Here is a 9,003-nt window from a genome sequence, read left to right as displayed (position 1 = left end):
TGTAAGCTTCAGACCAGAGGCAACAATTAATGGATCTTTCCTGTTGGGGTATGGATGAGCTTTGCAGCCTGCAGACCTGAGTTCAAATCTTGGCCGCCTCTCTTACAATCTGTGTAACACTGGGCAAGTAGTTCACTGTCTCTGAATCTTAATCACCTTGTATGGGAAGTAGGCTAAAACCAGCAATACTTTCAGGATGATTAGGAGAGGTAAATAAAATTGTAGCTGTAACCACAGAAAACAGTTCCTGGCACTGGGGAGTATATTAGCTCCTTTTTTTCATCTGTCCCAACTTGCCTTTGGTGTTAGGCACTCTAAGAGCACAGGGGGCCTAAAGCACAGGCCCTGACATCAGAGAGCAGGATGGTCCCTCCAAGCCGGGCACTCACAGTGGATGTTTACTCCATGTTGAATTCAATGTTATGTGCAACTGGATTTTTACTTCTCTGGTCTTTCTCAGGTATGGTGCTCAGAGCCCAGGAGTAAAAAAAAAGAGAAATGGGGGCTCCCGGTAGTCCAGATTCCTCTGGTGTCCTTGCTGGCAGGAATAAATTTCTATTTTGCCCCATGGAGCCTGGTGCTGGAACCTGAGAGCTCAGGTCTCCATCTCATTCTTACTGCATCAGGAAGTCCTTGATGGGATGAGCACTGGGTGTTACACTATATGTTGGCAAATTGAATTTAAATAAAATATTTATTTATTTTTATTTTAAAAAAGATTTTATTTATTCATGAGAGACAGAGAGAGAGAGAGAGAGAGAGAGAGAGGCAGAGACATAGGCAGAGAGAGAAGCAGGCTCCATTCAGGGAGTCCGATGTGGGACTGGATCCTGGGACTCCAGGATCACGTCCTGGGCCAAAGGCAGGTGCTCAACCACTGAGCCACCCAGGTGTCCCTACATAAAATATATTTAAAAAATAAATGGGCAGCCCTGGTGCCCATTTTTATATATATTTAAAATATATATATATATATTTTAAAAAAGAACAAATATGAAAATGGAAGGTGGGTTTCATATTACTTGAAAAATATGAACTTGTTCACTGTTAAAATTTGCTTCTTTTTCCTAATAAAGAATTATATTCTAAGATATATATATATATAAAGAAGTCCTTGAAATAGGGAACAGAGAGCTAGGGGCCTGAGGGCACAGCTGGTGGTAAGTGGCCTCACCCACACCTGAACAAACCAGGGAGGATGCCATGCTTTCAAGGCCCAGAAACTGCCAGGCCCCTCCTTCCTTCTGCATCCAAACCCTTAAAATGAACGGGCCACCGGGGACTGACTCAGTGCAATGGGGAAAGGAAAAAATGGAGATTAGTCACCACCAAAGTACAGACTATTGAATTTAACTTTCCATTTTGGATGGGGGAATATTCTGGATGATTTCCTCCCTGGCATTTAAGAAGGCGTAGCCAAGGGCCACCCCACCCTGCCCTGCCTTGTGGTTCTGGCCGGTGAGATGACCTCAGCCTCTTCAGGGTAGTTGTTAGATGTGCCTGGTGCTGGTGCCTTGGGTCTGGGGCCACCCCGTGCTTTCAGCCACACCTGCAAAGGTAAGAAAAGGAGGCTGGAGCCTTGGGGGAGCTGGAGAGCACCGTCTCATTTGTACACATCGCTGGGAGGTCTCTTGAGCTCTCTCCCACTTGCACCATGGAGAGTGATGCCTTCTGGACTTTCCTCCGAGGCCTGAGTGTTATCTCAGGGCTCATTACCCGAGAGGCCCAAAGCACTCAGGAAAGCCACAGTGGGACTGGCCCCCAGCCGAGCTGGGAGGACTGAGCCTGGCTCAGCCTTGCCGGGACTCCTTCAGGAATGGGAAATCCTTGCACCCGAAGACCTGCCTCTGTACTAGGGTCTGGAGGTGAAGCACATCAGAGGTGAGGGGACACGAGGTGAGTGCTTCACAGCTGCTGCCACCTGCCAGCAGGAGGAAAATGCAGATTGGCTCTCATGCTGAGTCTTTCTGCCAAGAGCACCAGTGGAGGGGTGGTCAGCCTCCTAAGGGCAGCAGCAAAAGGATTTGCACAGAATAATGACAATAGCTGACACTGTCTGAGCCCCGGCTGAGGGTCAGGCCCCATTCTAAGAGCCCAACATGTGGTAGCTCAGTCCCTACTGCAACTCTGTGAACCAGGTGCTAATCATTTTACCCATTTAACCCAAGCATAGCCTGGCCCTAGGGAAGTCATTTGCAGCAACTGGAGACACACCACCGTGGGTGGGAGAGCCAGATTCAGACCCTGGCTGGTTCTGTACCGGTGCCTCAGAAACATGAGGAGTGGGTGACTCGGGTCACCTTAGGCTTTCAGAAGCTTGCACGTGGGTAAGGGTGTGTGGCTTTCACATGGAGCCAAGAAGCCCATGTTCCTACCCCTGTGAGCTCCAAGTCCTTGCAGATGTCTGACTTTACTGGAAAGGAGTAAGAATTTATATCTGACCAAAACACACACACACACACACACACACACACACACACGCAGGCTTAGTAGTAGTCATAGTGGTAGTAAACAACAACAATAGTAGTAATAGTAAGGGCTAACGTATTGACAGCTGGCTCTTTGCCATCAACCACGCTAACAGGTTTCCTTACCATATCTCAATTAATCTCTAGGAGTGCCCTCTGAGATCATGATCATATTACCTCTCTTGCACAGAGGAGGAAATGCAGGCTCAGAAGAGTTAAATAACCTAGCCGAGGTCACTGTTTATAAATAAGAAAGTGGGGCCTCACACCCAAAAGTGCCTGCACAACCACCCCCCTCACCCCTCCTGGCTGCTGGATCCAAACTCCTAATGATGGCGGTATGCTGGCTTTACTGTTTTTAATCTCCTCAGGAGGATTAGACAAGCCTGGAAGGCATTTGGGCTTGTGCCCAGGAGCCTGTAAAGAATTGTCATCTCAGAAGAGATATCCAGGCACACCGAGGTCATCTCTCACCCTGGCGTCTGTGGTGTCTTCCACAGGGACGTGGAGCTCTGGAATGTTCCCCCTTTGACGTTTCACCGGCTATAATCTGGGGATTTCCCTCATCTGTCAAGAAAAGGAGACATCCAAACACAAGCACACATATTCTTTAAAATAAGGAAAAGTTCTGAAAGACAAGTAAGATTTTTGTTCTGTTTGTTCTCTTTCTACACTTGCAAAAGCTATATGAAAGCAATCGCTCTTTATAGAAGGAAGAAGATTTGGGCACATACTCCTCGGTATAAAACCCTAGGTTCCTGAGGATGCAAACTGGCGCACCTTTCTGGAAAACAAATGGGGTGTAACAAGACCCCTTACAATGCACATGCCCATGGTTTAAACATCTCTACTGAAGAAACACTTGCAAGTGTATATAGAGTTGTGCAGAAAAATAAGTGTCTCCAGTGGAGTCTATAACAAGTGAGGCACAACACGAATGACCATATAAGGGTTGGTTATATATAAATTCTCTTATAGTCATTCTTTACAGTAGTTCAGAAGCATGAGGTAGATCTGCACCATTTCTTGTGGTCACCCAGACAACTATTAAGTGGGGGGGAAAAGTCCGAGAACACTAATCTACAATCTCATTTGTATTAATCATACATACATATGTACAAACATATGCACGTACATAGACAGAAGGTACATGGTTCCTATGGTTACATCTGAGAAGGGATGGCAGTCTGGACTTTCCTATTTTTCTGCATATTCTTAGATTCTGATTAAATCATTTGCATCAAGAATCTATTTACCTGCTAATGTGTTTTAAGAGTTTATATCTGACTAAAACAGAAAATATACTTTATATATATGTGTGTGTGTGTATATATATATATAAATACATATACATGTATATGTATAATAAGTATATATTATATATATCCCCATATTATTTTCCTGCACCCAGTCTCTGGCCCTCAGGGTCAGCAAGAGTTTAACATGGCCTCCATGATTGGAACACTGTCTTAAAGCCCCAAGATGCATTTAATAGGAATTAATACAAATTAATTGTTTGGGGTTTTTTGTTTTTGTTTTTTAAAGACTTTATTTATTTATTCACGAGAGACACAGAGAGAGGCAGAGACATAGGCAGAAGGAGAAGCAGGCTCCCTGCGGGGAGCCTGATGCAGGACTCAATCCCAGGACCGGGGATCAAGATCTGAGCAAAAGGCAGATGTTCAACCACTAAGTCATCCAGGTGGCCCTGATTCTTAGTTTTGTTTTTTTTTAACCAATTGCCTAAGGGCAATTAAAGACTCAGAATGGTATCAAGTCTTTTTTTTTTTTTTTTGTATCAAGTCTTATAACAAAAGAGAGATGAAGACTGGTTGATAACCAGCTTAGTGTGGGCAAAACAGTGGGATGCAGATTTTTAAACCAGTAGAAAAACTTTCGTTTGCATTAAAAGGAACACTGTGAGTCTGATGGGAAGTAACCATCCCTCTGGGCTGGACAGCATGTCATCTCTGGGGGTATGGTGTTCAGTTTCAGGTACGCACTTAGGCATATTGAAAAATTACATTGTCTAGAAGGCACAGATAAGCTAGAAACAGCTCTAGAAACCAAGTTATTTGAAGAATGACTTGAGGAACTGGGACGTTTCTTGGTTGGTGGAAGGACGGCTCCGTGGCAGCACAATAGCCATCTTCAAGTATACGAAGGGCTGTTACGTGAAGGGGAAATTAGTCTTGGTGTATGTCTCTCCAAAGGGTAGCTCTAAGTTCAGTAGAAGACAAGAACATTCACTCCAGATTCCTTTGTAACTTCTCAGAACTTCTCACTTCTAGAGCTTTCTAACTGAAGCAGTCCACAAACAGGACAGGCCACAGCTAAGAAGTGAATGCTTCCATCTATAGGACAGAAAAATCCTGGTGGGGGTTGATGGTCAAAAAGCCAATGTATAATTATCCAGCCCTCACGTTCCCTTTTGGGAATGGGCAGGGGAGGAATAACCACATAAATAGCTATTTAACTATCAAATATTTTTTTAAGCCCTGGATGTGACTACAGTTTTTAATCTGAAATTTTGTCCCTTTGTGGAAAGAGGAAAACCTGTTAAGGAATACAGATCTAACCCTAGAAACTAAGAGGTTCATGGAGTAAAAGAAGACTGGAATCTGGATCCTCAACCAAGAATGTATCCCAGATCTGGACGCCATACCAGTCACCACACCTGTGGCTGGACGTTGTGATATAGCTGAACCCAAATGTACACTTTTGTATGTTTGCTGCACTTTACTTGCTCTGCTTTATGCATTTTCTTGGTAACCTGGTAAATATTCATTTTTTAGGAAACTAAAATGAAAAACAATATCCTTCATTTGCCTAGAGATTTTCTCTGCTTAATCAAAGTTAGGACATTTAAGGGGTTCTCTGTTGACCAAAGTGGTGGACAGCATGCTTGGTTCAACTGTTAGAAGGGTGAATTTCAGGAATTGGATGGGTGGTTGTCAAAACTCATGGAATGAATGTACAGAAGCAAGCCTAGACCTTGGCATCCCTTCCCTATCTTTGAATCATCGCTGTCCTGAGTTAGTGATTGTTTCCATCCCGCAAACACAGAGCAGGAGAGTCCTGTTGGGTGGGAGCCTGCATTAATGGATCACCGGGTTATCCATGGATATTTTATTTTTTTCTTTTCTTGGTTGTTCTATCTCCCTGACCCCTTTCCTTACTTTCTTCACTCCTCTTCTCTTTTTTCCTCTGCCCCTAACTCTACTGTTCCTGGAAGAGAGAAACGGTGAGCAGAAGGATGTAGAGAGAAAGGAGACGGTGGTAGCTCGAGAAGGGAGGTCTCGGAGGGAACACAGGTGCTCTGAGGTGAGGCTAGGCCCAAGGAAAGGGGGAAGGAGAGAGAACAGGAAGCAGAAAAGGACATTTGCAGAGCAAGGGAAAGAAAGAAGGCCGAGGAGGAGGAAGGAAATGGAAGGGAGCAGGAAGAGGCGATCCGAGGACTGTGCCATTGGCCACTTCTACACGGCTGTGAAGTGAGTCATGTCTTGGAAATGAGAACACAGTGGGACTAGGGGCATGGGCTGTTTACACAGTATATTCCTTTTATTTTCAAAAGGAATTGAAGGAGATCAAAGACCCAGATACACTTTAGAACATTCAAAAAGCAAGGATGGCAAGGAGGAGAAGGGGGCAAGTCAGATAGGAAGCTGGGGAAAGCCGTCCCAGCTGAACCCAAACTTCTTCCCAGCCCTGAACAGGAGCACAGTGTCAGATGAAGGACATGCCAATCTCAGGTTCTTTTCACTGTCCTTTCTCATAAGAGACTCACAAGAGAAACTGAAGAGACAATGTAAGGTCATAAAATTTCTTTCTCATGCTCCTATTTTCTATTCTTAGTAACTTAAAAAAATTTTTTTTTGAGTAACTTTAATTTCAATACAATTTCAGACTTACAGTCACGTTGTGAGAACATCACAAGGAACTCCCATTTACCCAAATTCTCCATTTATGGACATTTTTACCATGTTTGCTTTATCATTTTCATCTCTCTCTCTCTCTCTCTCTCTCTCTCTCTCTCCCTCCCTCCCTCCCTTCCTCTCTCTCTCTGTCTTTTTAACTCTAACTATTTGAGAGTATGTTGCAAACACTGATGCCCATTGACTTCTAAATACACAAGAAAATATTCTGGCGGGGAAACTGGAATAATACACTGTAACTTTGTGGCTCTCACTAATACCAGACTATATGGAAATAGCTTAGTGGGCACTCACCTTGGAAAGAGAGGAGAGCTAAGAGACTGGGTCAATAAAATTAGCAAAATCTTCCAAAGCAACTTCTCCCTATGCTTTACATGGAATTGAAAAAGCATCAATTGTTATATCAAGTTTAAAAAATGGAAGGGGAAATGGCTTTGGTAGGTAACACTCCTGGCTCTATCTGCCTCATCTAAGAGCTCTCAGGACCACTACTATTTAATATTAAGGCAGAGAATCCAGAGGATCACTGCCAGTGTGCACAGTGCTCTGTCAATCCTAAAGCACACTTAAAATGTTAACATCTGTGAAAAGAGAATATGTCTTATTGATCAGTGGCATAACTACAAGTGGTAGCCCCCTGCATTTATATTAATGCATAAAATAACAGTGCAGTCCACAAATGAGGACTTCTTAGAAGAAATAAGAAAGTTTTGTTTTGTTTTTTCAGCTCTGTGCTTCTTACCCTGTGTATTACCAGGAGGAAGGAAGCAGAAGCAAGTCAGGTGGGGCCAGGGTGTTGGTATTACTTCCTCAGAATCCTCTCAATTCCCAGCATATCATTTGTAGCTTCCTATGGCTCATCCCTCTGCCATCCTCTCAGTCACAGTCACCTTGGTGTATCTCTTGATTTCTGTTTTCCTTCCCACTAGCATGGGTCTGATGACTAATTCTTGTGCATCCCACATGTCAAAAACTTGCCAGGGACTGTTCCTTCTATTCCACTCTCATCTCAGTGCCTGTGCCTATGTGTGCTTGGAGGGGCTTGGAAGAGCACAGCGTTCAGCCACAAAATTGACATTACGCTGGAAGATTATGATAGAGGGAAAGCCCATCAGGAAGATGGACTTCCAGCCTGATGACAGAAGTGCTGATGTTCCTGGCTATGGGCTCCAGGTGTAATGCATCTATCTGATTTGCTGATTTAAAATGATGATGAAAGGGGCACCTGGGTGGCTCAGTCGTTTATGTGTCTGACACTTGGTTTCAGCTCAGGTCATGATCTCAGGGTCATGAGATACCCGAGTCAGGCTCCAGGCTAAGCAGAGTCTGTTTGTCCCTCTCTCTACCCCTCTGCTTCTCCCCTACTTCTCTCAAATAAATAAGTACTTAGAAAAATAAAATGACCATGACGACAATAAGATATCCTTCAGCCCAAAAGGTAGTGATGGGCAAAAGTGAAATACACGAGGACTGAGGCAGATTTTTTTCTTTGGCTTCCTGACATGTTCTCTCTTCCTCACATCTCTCTTTTCCTCGTATCAGACCTAGACCGTTGGCCACAGGGTGTCCTGATGCTGGCTGGGCACGTCAGAGTCTAGTGTCTTGTATAGTGACCCTGGAAGAGAGATATTCTCTTTTTCTTGGGGTGGTTAATTTGAGGCTGCCAATGGCCAGCCTCTCCAGCACACAAGGGAAGTCTCCAGAAGAGATCAGCATAACAGAGACTGGGGAGAGCAGCCCCAGATCTTTCCATCCTGTAAGGTACCACATTATCCTTCCCTGCACATGAGCCAGTGCATTCCTGTTCTGCTTAAACAAGCTTAAGCTGGATTTCTGTTCTTTGGAATCAATACAAAATAAGGTATTTTAAACTTCCACTTTAAACTCTCTCTCTAGCTTAGCTGTTCTTTTGAAAGTTATTTGCACCAAACAATTCATGTTTGGGATTTGGGAGGGCAAAATTCCCATATCCTGTGCTGTTGATTGAAAGGAGATCCCAGGGCCTTAAATACTACTGGCTTTGGTGAGAAGTTGTGTTGATAAGTAAAGAACCTGGTGTGGATTCTCACTATAGGGAGAATCTTGAACTGAGCTGGGGTTCCACAGGGCACACTGGATTTACCCTATGTCTCCATCAAGTACCAGATGGGTCCTCCAACAGAGATCTGTGCCACCAAATCTGAGAGAATCTGAGGTCTGCAAATTCTGAAGAAGTTGTTACCATAGCCAGTTATTTTGGCTTGTCATCATCAATAAGGACCTGTCCTTTTTCATATATATAATTTTTTAAAGATTATTTATTTATTTCTTCATGAAAGACACAGAGAGAGGCAGAGACATTGGCAGAGGGAGAAGCAGCCTTCCTGCGGGGAGCCTGTTGTGGGACCTGATACCAGGACCCCAAGATCATGACCTGAGCCAAAGGCAGACGCTCAACCACTGAGCCACCCAGGTGCCCCAGGACCTGTCTTTTTAACAGTATGGGCGCAACTGGTTACTCTGCATTTTAAACCATGTCCTAGAACAAGAACTGAGCCCATGGTACCATAGCTTGGAGGATATGCTTAAACTATTCACTATGGCAAGAAGGTATGCATCTA

The sequence above is a fragment of the Canis lupus genome, chromosome 17 (genome assembly GCF_011100685.1).
Source record: "Canis lupus familiaris isolate Mischka breed German Shepherd chromosome 17, alternate assembly UU_Cfam_GSD_1.0, whole genome shotgun sequence".
Taxonomy (NCBI): Eukaryota; Metazoa; Chordata; class Mammalia; order Carnivora; family Canidae; genus Canis; species Canis lupus.
Note: the sequence above shows the minus strand (reverse complement) of the source record.